The sequence below is a fragment of the Pan troglodytes genome, chromosome 11 (genome assembly GCF_028858775.2).
Source record: "Pan troglodytes isolate AG18354 chromosome 11, NHGRI_mPanTro3-v2.0_pri, whole genome shotgun sequence".
NCBI lineage: Eukaryota > Metazoa > Chordata > Mammalia > Primates > Hominidae > Pan > Pan troglodytes.
Genome location: NC_072409.2, coordinates 47,697,278 through 47,710,631, shown reverse-complemented (window position 1 = coordinate 47,710,631; position 13,354 = coordinate 47,697,278). Strand labels below are relative to the sequence as shown.

General features: G+C 39.7%; 1 protein-coding gene across 5 annotated transcripts in view; it reads left to right on the top strand.

The window, feature by feature from the left end:
* The first annotated feature begins 9,764 nt into the window (after positions 1-9,764).
* Positions 9,765-13,354, top strand: part of SYK (spleen associated tyrosine kinase) — a 95,037-nt gene continuing 91,447 nt past the window's right edge. Inside the window, exon 1 of one of the 5 annotated variants that reach the window (XM_016961119.4) lies at positions 9,765-10,179. The gene's annotated coding sequence lies outside the window, so the exon portion shown is untranslated. Of the gene's footprint in view, positions 10,368-13,354 lie in introns of all 5 variants that reach the window. The other 4 variants (XM_016961124.4, XM_063787680.1, XM_063787683.1 and 1 more) reach the window with 4 other exon arrangements.

Below are 13,354 nucleotides of genomic sequence, written 5' to 3'. Positions count from 1 at the left end.
CAAAGTTGAAGGACTCAAACTTCTTAATTTCAAAGCTTACTACAAAGTTGCAGTACTAAAAACTCTTTAGTACTTGTAAATGCCTGATGGGTTCGTCCTGCTTACTGCACAGGCAAAACCAATTTATTGAGACCACACCATCACAATAAAAGAGTTTAATTGACACAAGGCCAGCCACACCACATGAGAGATGAAGTTACTACTCAAATCAATCTCGGAAAATTTGGAGGCTAGGATTTTTCAAAGATAGTATGGCAGGCTAAGGAGTCTGTTTCTGGGTGGGAGCACATGACTGGTCCGTAGGGTTGGTGGGGTCAGGGAGGTCAGTGGGGTCAGCAGGGCCAGCAGGGTCAGCAGGGTTGGTGGATCCAGGTGAAGCCATTGGTTGTCAGAAATTCAAAAACCTAAAAGGTATCTCAAAAAGCCAATCTTAGTTTCTGCAATGGTGATGTTATCTGCAGGAGTAATTGGGAAACTTGCAAAACTTGTGACCTCTAAATAATAGCTGGTAATCATTTATGTCTACACCTTAGCAGAATTCAGGCTCCTCACACCCTCCTAACCTGGTGGCCTTTCACAAGCTTTACAAAGGTGGTTTAATTTGGGGAAAGGACTATTGTCATTTAAACTATAAACTAAATGTCTCCCCAGGATAACTTAGCTCAGACCCAAGAATGGTTAAGGGCAGTTTGGAGGCTAATGGCAAGATGAAATTCGGTTAGATCAGATACTTTCCACTGTCATAATTTTCCCACTGTTATAATTTTTGAAAAGGTGGTTTAAAGTTAGAATGGCAATCATTAAAAAGTCAGGAAGCAACAGGTGTGGAGAGGATGTGGAGAAATAGGAACACTTTTACACTGTTGGTGGAACTGTAAACTAGTTCAACCATTGTGGAAGTCAGTGTGGCGATTCCTCAGGGATCTAGAACTAGAAATACCATTTGACCCAGCCATCCCATTACTGGGTATATACCCAAAGGACTATAAATCATGCTGCTATAAAGACACATGTACACGTATGTTTATTGCGGCACTATTCACAATAGCAAATACTTGGAACCAACCCAAATGTCCAACAATGATAGACTGGATTAAGAAAATGTGGCACATATACACCATGGAATACTATGCAACCATAAAAAATGATGAGTTCATGTCCTTTGTAGGGACATGGATGAAATTGGAAATCATCATTCTCAGTAAACTATCGCAAGAACAAAAAACCAAACACTGCATATTCTCACTCATAGGTGGGAATTGAGCAATGAGAACACATGGACACAGGAAGGGGAACATCACACTCTGGGGACTGTTGTGGGGTGCGGGGAGGGGGGAGGGATAGCTTTAGGAGATATACCTAATGCTAAATGACGAGTTAATGGGTGCAGCACACCAGCATGGCACATGTATACATATGTAACTAACCTGCACATTGTGCACATGTACCCTAAAACTTAAAGTATAATAAAATAAAATAAAATAAAATAAAATAAAATAAAATAAAGAAAAGGTGGTTTTATAAAGATAAATATACAGATCAATGAAATAGAATTGGAAGTCTGGAAATAAACCTTTACATTGATTTTCAAAAAGTGTGTCAACTCAATTAGGACAGAATAATTGTTTTAACAACTACTGTTGAACTGGTACAACTGGAAATCTGCATGCAAAAAAAATGAAATTGGATCTTTTCCTCATATTGTACATGAAAATTAACTCAAAATGGATGTTGGGCATAAATGTAAGAGTTAAAACTATAAAATTCCTAGAGGAAATCATAGGAGTAAATCTTCATGACCTTAGATAGTAGTTTCTTAGATACATCACCAAAAACATAAACAACAAAAGAAAAAAGTCGATAAATTGAACTTCATCAAAATTAAAAACTTTTATTCTGCAAATGATACCATCACAAAAGTGAAAAGACAACTCTCAGAACAGGAGAAAATATTGGGAAATTCTCTATCTAATAAGAGACTTGTATTCAAAATATGTAAAGAACTCTTACAACTTAATGATACAAAGATAAGTGACTCAATTGAAAACTGGGCAAATGATCTGAATAGACACTTCTCCAAAAATATGCAAATGACAAAGAAGCACATGAAAAGATTCTCAGCATTGTTAGTCATAAATGAAATGAAAATGAAATCATCAGATACCACTTCACGCCCACTAGGATGGGTATAATCAAAACGACAGACAATAACAAGAGTTGACAAAGATGTGGAAAAATTGGAACACTCCTGTTTTGCTGGTGGAAACCTGAAAATGGTGAAGCCACTTTTGAAAACAGTTATCAGTTCCTCAAAATGACAAACATAGATTTACTATATCACTCAGCAATTCCACTCCTAGTTATATATTCAAGAAAAAAGGAAAATATACACCCACACAAAAACTTGTATAGGAATGGTTGATGCAAAATTATTTATAGTAGCCAAAGAGCAGAAACCGATGAGTGGATAAATAAAAGGTGGCCTATCCATACAATGGAATATTATTTGGTACTAAAAATGTAAAACACTGATGTATGCTATAACATGAATGAAAACATTATGCTAAGTAAATAAGCCAGTCACAAAGAGCACATATTACATCATGCAATTTATATGAAATGTCCAGAATAGGCATGTCTACAGAGACAAAAAGTAGATGGGAGGTTTTCCTAGGGCCTTGGATGGGGAGGAGGGAAAGGATTGTGTGGGATGGGAAGCATGAGAAGTGATATGGGTATGGGGTTTTGTTTTGTGGTTTAAAAAAGTTCTTCCAGGTGCAGTGGCTCACGTCTGTAATCCTAGCACTTAAGGATGCAGTGGCAGGAGTACAGTGTGAGCCCAGGAGTTTGAGACCTGCCTGGGCAATATAAAGAGACCCCATTCTTCACAAAAAAGAAAAAAAGTGCTTAAAAAAGTTCTAATATTGATAGTGATGATGGTTGTACAACTTTGTGAATACACTTAAAACAATTTAATTGTATACTTTCAACAAGTAAACTGGATGTTATGTGAATTATATCTTTTGAAAACTTAAAAATGGAACTGCACTTTGAAAAATATAAAAAAGAAAAAGAACGAAAAGATCTTGGTATGAGAAAAACCATCTAATTTTCACTACAGTGAAAAATAACAGCTGAACTACCTTCTAATTATATAATTATATTTTAAAAGAGTACTCTGTTAAGCAAATGATTAGCTACCCATTGAAACAGATGAAAGGGAGGAGTTATTTTTGAGCATAAGTTTTTTCCATCCTTTTGAATCTCCAGTGGCTTGGGTCATGTCTGGCAAGTAAAGGACCCTAATTCAATTATTGAATTGTTTGCTCCCTGGAATTTCACAAAAAAATAAGGAATCAGGTACACAGAGGAAACTTGACTTGCTCAGAGCTGCACACCTACAAAAGTAGCAGAGCTGAGACTACTATGGCCCGTGCTTCCTGACCCGTGGCCAGTGCACCTACCGCTGGGTTTAAACACATGTGATCACACTTCAGACACTATCTTTGGTCTTTAAGTAACTTTTCTGTTTTGTTTGTTCAAAAGATTACTAACAAAAGAAAAATGAGGAAGTTCACCATTTGTAGGTGAAAAGTCACTTTTATATCTGGTTGAATTGGTTAGGGAATACCAGCAGAAGGAAGTTGTTCCTCTGGCTACATCCTGTGTCATTTCGGCACCTGGATGAACGTGATCAGAAGGTGAAAATCACTGAGATAAGCCACTCACCTCCATCATGCTGGTCTATCAAAATTAACTTCCCTTCATAGGACACAATAGGGTTGTTACTTTTTTTTTAAAGGTATACCTACATATGAAAATAATTAATTTTATCTAAATTTAATGTAATATGCATAAAAATACACCTGATGCTGTCCTAACTATGCAATATTCTCCTTTGTGTGTCAATAAAAGTGTATTATTTCAATACATGCAGTTGGTTATTCTTTTACTTGCAACCTAAAGCACCTTAACAGATATATCATGTGTAACTTGTGTATTTTTTTAATTTGGAAGAGACAAAAATGAGGACCTTACATTCTAAATATTAAAATGTGCAATCACATGAGTCCAGGAGTTTGAGACCAGCCTGGCAACGTAGTAAAACCCCATCTCTACTAAAAATACAAAAAGTCCCAGCTACTCAGCAGGCTGAGGTGGGGGAATCACTTGAGCTGGGGGAGCCAAGGCTGCAGTGAGCTGTGATTGCACCACTGCACTCCAGTCTGAGTGACAGAGTAAGACCCTGTCTCAAAAAAAAAAGTACAGTGTATATTCTATAGTAAAAAACATGTGGGCCATTACATTCTGAAAGAACATAGTGAAACATTTACAGAATATCAAGGCCTCGCCATCTAGAAGAAAAGAATCCTTACTTTCCTCATCTTTCTGCCTCAAGAAAAAAGGGAAGCGGGAAGAAACAACAGTGCTGAAGTTACAAGTGGTAACCAAACAAGAAGAGGAGAACCGCTTAACAAAATGCACTTTGAAAAGCGCTGGCTCATATAAAAACCAGAAGTCTGAGAGTATCACAATGAGGCCACACTCCAACCTCCCAGAAACCATATATTGTGCGTCTACAAAATCCTGACAATTCTCACTCAGATCTTGAGAGAAGAAGAAGGGGCCGTTGTTTATCCTTAATTTTTCTCATTTTTGACTGTGGAGTAGTGAAAATGGCTGCAGTGGACATTAGTGCAAAAGGAAATAGCAGCAATGTGGCATGATTTTGTCAGAGTGTGAGGACTCCAACGACCCACATTAATTGGGGGAATGAGCTGAAACTCACAGATGCCCCCAACCTCGATGGACAGAGCAAGCTCAGCCTTCTCCCTCCCTCAATGAAGTGCGAAGCCTGCATGTTCCTCACAGTCTCACATTGGAAGGAGGGGCCCAGTTTGTGCAACACAACTCCAGCTAAGCCCACCCCCACCATTCCCACGCTCAAAGGTTATAGAAAATCAAGCTCAAAAGGAATATTAAGCCGTCATATGTAATCCAGAAAAGGGGTAAGAAAAGGCTCTGACATGAGGATTTAGGAGCTGCCACACACAAAGGGGCAGAGCAAAGTGAAAGTCTGAAGAAAGCTGCCAAGTATGGACAAGATGAAATCAATGAACTAGCAGCTATGCAAACCTTAAAAGAAAATAACATGCACAAATTAAAAATAAAATCCAGTCTGAAAGAATTTTTAAGTGCACAGGCCACAAAATTTGATAAGAGCCTGCATTCCATTTTTTAAAAAACTCAAGAACCGACTGAATAACCAAGAGAAAATAACTAAAAAGAGTGAGATAGAGAGAACCAGAGATAAAGAAATAATTTGAGGACCAATAAACCTACCTACAGGTAAATTAGAAATAACAAGAAATAAAGCAGACCCAGCTAAACATTTAGTTCCCAAAAAAAAAGAAAGGGAGAGAGAGAAAATCACTGTGAACCAGGAAGAAAAAAAAAAGTAGATTACTACAATCAGAGAAAAGATAATAGACATAGATGATAAAAAGTTAATTAATATCCTTGAAGAAAAGAACTTAACAAACAAAAAGGTATTTAAAATCACACAAGAAAAAATTCTTTGAATGAAGATCTAAATCTGTGCATTACAATGGTGGATACACAGCATTATACATTTGTTAAACACCATACAATATACAACACCAAGAGGGAACCTCAATGCAAACTTTGGGCTTTGGGTAATTATGATGTGCATTAAAGAGTGCATTGTGTTTAAGAAATAAAAGATGGCCGGGTGTGGTGACTCCTGCCATCACTTTGGGAGGCCAAGGCAGGACGATCACCTGAGGTCAGGAGTTCGAGACCAGCCTGGCCAACATGGCGAAACTCTGTCTCTACTAAAAATACAAAAAATTAGCTGGGCTTGGTGGCGGGTGCCTGTAATCCCAGCTGCTCAGGAGGCTGAGGCAGGAGAATTGCTTGAACCTGGGAGGCGGAGGTTGCAGTGAGCCAAGATCACGCCATTGCACACCAGCCTGGGCAACAAGAGTGAAACTCCATCTCAAAAAAAGAAAAAGAAATAAAAGATGCTGGTTGATCTGTATCAGTATATATCCTTGTCAAGTTTCTTAATATCTCAGTTAAAGAAAGTTTCCTCCAGCAGCCTGGAAAGAAGAGCAAGTCACCTAAAAGAGGACAAAGGACTGGCTGTTCTCACATTTCTCCAAAACAACATTCAGTGCCAAAAGGGCAAGGGAGGAAAATCAACCGAGTCTAGGCCAAAGGGAAGTAGGATGGAGACACAATGTGCCCACCTTGATGTCACTGCAATACAACAGCAACAGAATAACATCCTGAAAGTGGAGAGCATTGATAGATGCAGTATGTGGGATCACATCTTCACAGAGTCCATCCAGCTCATCAACAAAGAAAGTAGGAATGAGATATGGTGGTAGAAAGGTCTGGAGGTGCATAAGGCATCCTTTTAAATGGAGAACTAAGAAGAGACCACTGAGGGTTTATGGTTACAGAAATCAAAAATTTTAAACTTAACTATGTAAAACTCATATAACTAGGGAAACGTGAGAGGTGAGCTGAAGTGAAGTGGAGTGAGAGAGGTAATTGGTTCATGTCTCATAGCAGAGTTACTGATACTGTCTGAAATTAAAGCTCATGGTTTAGAAGAAATGACGAAAACTGCTTATTATTGTCACTTTTCTTTTCCTTTAATCAAAGTGGGGTCATTTCAGAAATGATACATTTGTGGCAAAGAATCATTTCTATAAAATCAGGAATTCTTTAGATCCCATTTCAGAATTTTTTATTCTGTTAAATTTAAGTAGAATTAAATATCATATTTAACATGGATAAAATGTATAATAAATGTATTATATTTAAAATGATGCCCATTTTTATATCTATTGCCATGTGTACATATAGAAAGAGATAATTTTGTAATGGTCACCTAACGGTAATGATGATTATGTCTGAAATTTGGGATGTTTCTATTTCCTTTGTGCTTTTATTCTTTTAAGGGATTGCCTATTAGGAATACTTGCCACTGTTACCAAAAAAACTATTTTTTTAAATTAAACACTATTTTTTAGAGCAGTTTTAGGTTCACAGTAAAAATGAGAGGCAGGTACCGAGATTTCCCATATACCCACTGACCTCACACATGCACAGCCTTTCCCATTATCAACAGCCCCATCAGACTGGTACATTTGTTTCAATTGATGAACCTACTTTGACACACCATAATCACCCAAAGCCTGAAGTTTACACTGATGTTCCCTCTTGGTGTTGTATATTGTATGGTGTTTAACAAACGTATAGTGCTGTGTATCCACCATTGTAATATCATACAGCATACTTTCACAGCCCTAAAAAATCTCTGTGCTCCTTCTATTCATCCTGCCCTCCCCACCAGCCCATGGCAGCCACTGATCTTTTTACTATCCAGATAGTTTTGCTCTTTCCAGAATATCACCTGTTGAAATTATACAGTATGTAGCCTTTTCAGAGGGCTTCTTTCACTTGGTAATATGCATTTAGATTTCATCCATCTCTTTTCATAACTTGCTAGTGCATTTCATTTTAGTGTGGAACAATATTCCATTACACTGATGTACAAGAGTTTATATATCCATTCACTTACTGAATGACATCTTGTTTGTGTCCAAGTTTTGGCAATAAACTTAGTAAATAAAGCCAGTGTAAACATTTGTGTGCAGATTTTTGTGTGAACATAAGGTTTGAACTCCTTTGGGTAAATACCAAGAAGCACAATTACTGGGTACTACTTTAGGTAAATACCAACTACTTTGGGTAAATACCAAGAAGCACAATCCTCTTACAATTACTCATGTTGTAAGAGGATGTTTAGTTTCATAAGAAACTGCCAAACTGTCTTCCACAGTGGCTGTACCATCTTGCATTCACAGCAGCAATGAATGAGTATTTCTATTGCTTCACATCCTCACTAGTGTTCACTGCGGTCAGTGTTCCGAATTTGGGCCATACTGATATCTTACTGTCTTCATTTGCATTTCCCTGATGATACATAATGTGAACCATCTTTTAGGCTAGGCATGGCGGCTCACGCCTGTAATCCCAGCATTTTGGGATGCCAAGGCAGGCAGATCATGAGGTCAGGAGATCGAGACCATCCTGGCTAACACGGTGAAACCCCGTCTCTACTAAAAATACAAAAAATTAGCCGGGCATGGTGGCGGGCGCCTATAGTCCCAGCTACTCGGGAGGCTGAGGCAGGAGAATGGCGTGAGCCCAGGAGGCGGAGCTTGCGGTGAGCTGAGATGATCGGGCCACTGTACTCCAGCCTGGGCAACAGAGTGAGGCTCCGTCTCAAAAAAAAAAAAAAAAAAAAAAAAATTACTACATGATACTAAGTAATGCGGAAGGTGACTCAAAGGGGGGAAGGAACACAGCAGTGTAAAGGAAGGAGGTTGTAAATGGATCTAGAATTTCCCCCTCATTTCCATCAGGTGAAAGCCTGAGAAAACTGCAGTCTTTGTGCAGGCTGGGTTTGCTTTGTACACACTGGTCCCCTAGTGTTCATCTCCAATAATGCTGACAACTCTGAAAACCATCTGTAGACATTCTGCAGGCTCCATCTCAGGAACAATGGCTATTTTTTCGGGTAGTTGAAGCAAAATTAAGTCCAATGATAAGCAAATATAACCATTATCAAAATCTTCCATTTATGTTTGTTAAAGCAACCTAAGTATGATCTGAGAAGGACTCTGCATTCTATATTTGAGTCCTTGTGGATGAACTGTAACCTAGCTCAATAGGCAGACAAGATTGAAAACCTAATTTAGGAGTATGTGCCTTTAACAATAGCTGAGTCTTGGCCAATCCCAATGGCCATACTTCAACCATTCATACACTGCTGAGTGTTCAAACTGTGTTCAAAGAAGGCAAAAGCCAACCTGTAACCAATCCAGTTGTTTCTCTGCCTTACCTCCAATTTCTGTATGTCACTTCCCTTTTTTTGTCTATAAATATGTTCTGACCATGAGGCATCCCTGGAGTCTCTGAATCCGCTGTGATTCTGGAAGCTGCCCCATTCGCAAATCATTCATTACTCAATTAAACTGCTTTAAATTTAATTCTGCTGAAGTTTTCTTTTAACAGGTTTAGAAAAAATAATGGCAAAAATAAATGAAAATCCAATAACCCTGGAAGCAGAAAAGGCTGGGGGCTCCAATAAGTGTAAATAGTCCCATCCCTATATTTTCTCCATGGCAATTACAATCCAGCACATTATATATATATATTTTTTTGCTTCTCGCATTTTGGCTTAGGGTAAAGCTTTTTAAAACAGGCACTGCCAACCAGTGTTATCAAGAAGGTCTGGATGCCGTTTTGTGGGAACATTTTAAAGAGGAATGTCCAAAAGGAAAAGGGGGATGGGTTGGGAGAAGGGTATCAGGCGGGTATCTCAAAACCATTCTTAGGGCTATAGGTTTAATTTATTTGGTTGTGGACGTCAGAACCGTCAAGGTAAGAAGGAAGCAAAGCCTTTTGTAATAATTAAAGCCTTCAGAAGCAGCGTGCCCCATTGCCCACTAGTGCGCCGTGAAGTCTGGTGTTCACCTACAGGGTCCCTCTCAGCACTGCCCAGGCCTCCCGAGTGCTCCAGCACAGTAGCTTGGAGCTTGTTGGTTTGGTGACCCAGATACACTCCAGGGAATATGCCATGCAGTGGAGTCTCTTCGCCGGCACTGCACAGCAAAAGGAAAGGGCCGCTGGGTGTCTGTGGGTCCTGGGCAGTCACAGAAGCCACCGCGCTGGCGGGGAGGAGGGGGACCGATGCGGTCCATGTCCCGGGCAGTCCCACCTTCTCTGCCTGCGAAGGGCCCTTGTCCGGCGGGAGGAGAGAGGCGCGCCCCACCCGGGCTCCTCTACACCTGCCGCCGCCTGGGCCGATTCCGCGGGCCGATTCCGCGGGCCTCGCCCGGCGCTTCAGCCGATTCCCGCCCAGCTCCGGGCTCATGGGCGCGGTCAGCAGGGCGGGCCAGGGCGGCGGGGCGCGACACTGGGAGGAAGTGCGGGCCGCCTGCCCGGGCGCGTTAAGGAAGTTGCCCAAAATGAGGAAGAGCCGCGGGCCCGGCGGCTGAGGCCACCCCGGCGGCGGCGGGAGAGCGAGGAGGAGCGGGTGGCCCCGCGCTGCGCCCGCCCTCGCCTCACCTGGCGCAGGTAGGTGCGGCCGCGTCCCCTACCCGGCCGGGACTTTCTGGTAAGGAGAGGAGGTTACGGGGAACGACGCGCTGCTTTCATGCCCTTTCTTGTTCTGCCTTTCTTGTGTGCCCAGTCACACCGGGTAGGTGCCCGCAGGGCCTTCATCGGCCGAGGTAAAAGTGCTGAAACCATGTGAATAAATACAGGTGGGTTCCGCCAGCTTCGCTCCTGAACCTACCCGCGCTCGGGATCCAGAAGCTGCGCCGGGAGAGAGGGGCTCAGGCCTGGGCGGAGGGGACAGAGGTCAGACCGTGCGGAAAGTGACCCGGGCACCCCAGGGCGCCCAGGCCCCCAGGGAGCGCGGAAAGTGCGGTCGCGGCCCGGCCCTCGGGAGACGCGGGATTGGGATCAGGCACAGCGCGAGGAAGTCGATCTTGGAGCTAGAACATTTTCCTTTGGCCATTTACACGAATCCACTGGAAAATGCCGCAGTGTTTATCAAAGTTACTCAAAGTAGAAATGTCCAGACGTCTTATGAGCTTAGACAAATCTTTTACTACAGAAAGAAACAGCAGTTGCATTCAAACAACAAACCTTCTGAACCACTACTAAAATTTAGCATAATTACTCTTGTGGATACGTTTTCATTGTCAAGTAATTTACTTAGCCAATGAACTTGGAGAGCAAGAAAGTTTTATGTAGTAAAATGTAAATTTGAGTTAAGAGTTAAGGGTGTTTCTTTTTGTCTGTTTGTTTTTGGCAATGTGGCTCCAAAACCTTAAGCCCACCTAAAAACTATATAAATGCAATCCATTCTTTTGTTGGAATGTTCAAGGACTAGAAAGACAATGGGAGAAGTGAGAGTTTGAATCTTTTTTTACGTTGGAAACAGTGTTGCAAAATATTTTTTGAGTTTTGCCTGACTTAGCAAAGATTCAGTCGAACTCAAGTAGAGTTCAAAGCATTGCAGCGTGTAGTTAAAAAAAAAAAAAAAAAAAAAAAAAGAGTTGAAGATATTGTGCCATATCTGATTCTTGGTATTAAAAATAAAAAAAGGAACCATTTAATCCCTGAGAGTTCCTGGAAGAAATGGAATTGATTCTACCATCTGACTTCTTTGTCTTAATAGGGACAAATTCATTGCCTTTACACAGGCAGCATTTTAATTAAATGCAACTAAATACATTGATGTCCTCCTTCTCCCCAGTGAAAGTCCAAGCAGTGCATAGATAGAATTATATTTTCTCAAAAAGGCTTAAATACATGTAAATTATTAAGTGTTTTAAGTGAGAAATCTTTGTCAGTTGAAATTATTTTATCAAATCATTTTTGTTCTGAACGGCACTTTTGTTTTAACGTATTTAGAAAACTCTTGCATTAAAACAGAAATTGATTTGTATTATCCCCTGTATTTGAAGTGCACTTTAAAGTGTATTTGAATGAGAGATTATAATCAAATTACTTGATTTGTGTCTTATCCTCTTACTCTTCTACCTTGGATTTGAAAAGGTTGGATTTGAACACTAGGAAAAAAGAGATTTTTCTACTGAGGGATTGTGGGAAGATTTTTTTTTAAGCCTCTGTATTTGAAGTGAAATATAAAATAGGATTTTATAATAGTCTTAATAACTAGAAAGTTTTAAGCTAGGATAAAAATGGGGTGTATACTTTAGGTCTTTATCTTTCCTGAGAGATGAAATTGGTAGAAACGTTATTTTATTGCTAGATTTCACTTTAGAAATGAATCACCCTGATCTTTGTTAGGCCCCTATTTAATATTCTAAATGCAGGTCTAATCTCTCTGCTTTTTTTTAATGGAAGACTTCTTAGTAGAACTTCACTTATTTAGCACATTGTTTGCCCATGGTTATAATCCAATATGCTTGTGCCAAGGCGTATTTTGGAATTCAAGCTTTTTCAGAATTTGGAATTAAAATTTAGAATCTAAATTTCAGAACTGAGAAAGACATTGCTCAGAATTTAGAAAGGTAAACATACATGTTGACCCTGCTGGTTACATGCCATTCCAATATAGTCTGGAGAGAATCCTGTAATTCCATGCATTAATATTTCTGTACTTTTACATTTAAGAACATGAATATTCTCACTAAGTGGAATAAATAAAGACTATAAAGAGCTGTGTGTCTGTTTAGAGCAGGTGTTATCACTACGAGAGCTTCTCTAAGACTTACCAAAAAAAAAAAAAGTGTTGTTTTTCAGAGCTTTTTAGAGCTGCAGCTGAGGGACTGAGTCTGTATTAGACTCCACTGAACTACGGTTTGCTTTTAAAAGGAAAGTGCATTTATATTGTTCAATACTTCACACTTTCCAGTAATTAGAAGGGCAGTTCCTCTCTCTTTAGGGAGTCTTAAATAGCAAGATTTTACTGAATTTTCAATCATACCGATCAAAATAGAGGTACTTCAAGTAAGAGTGGATGTCTCATCTTTGTAATATAATTTCAAACAGCATAGTTTCTGACAGTCTACCATTTTAGAGAAACAGAGCAGAAGTTACTTACAGGAGGGGTTACTGTCACCCTTTACAGCTGCAGTCTGTCCATGGAAGAAATATTATTTCCTGTTAACTTCGCAACCAGCTGGGTTTGTGTCAGTTATCTAAGCCTAAGTGATAGCTAATTTTTACTTTCTCAACTTTCCCTGTATAGATTTTTTTCCAGCTACCCCCTGACTTTTCTACTCTTGCTTTGCTGGTTTTAACATTTTCCACTACTTCTGGATTGGTTTAGCTATAACTGGGTGGAGAAAACAACAACAACAACAGGAATTTAGGCCTTTGGGGAAGAATTTGTTTTGTTTTAGAAGTCTACACATTGAGCATTACTTTTTCTTCTAAAGCAACTAAAATCAGAAGGCAGAGTCCTAATGAGAGATTATGATCAAATTACCTCATTTGTGTCTTATCACCTTCCTCTTCTACTTAGATTTGAACAGGTTGGATTTGAATACTAGGAAAAAAGGGTTTTCTACTGAGGGATTGTGGGAAGATGTTTTAAGAACTAGTCTGATTGGATTTTAGGAAAGTTCATTCATTTTGATATGATGTTATCAGGGACATTTTCTATTTGCTTATAATTTTATCTGACCAATATTAGCTTGTATCAATTTGAGGTTTTTTTTTTCCTTTATGAATCAATTGTGCAAGGTTTGCCCTACGTCTCTTAAAAGGTGGT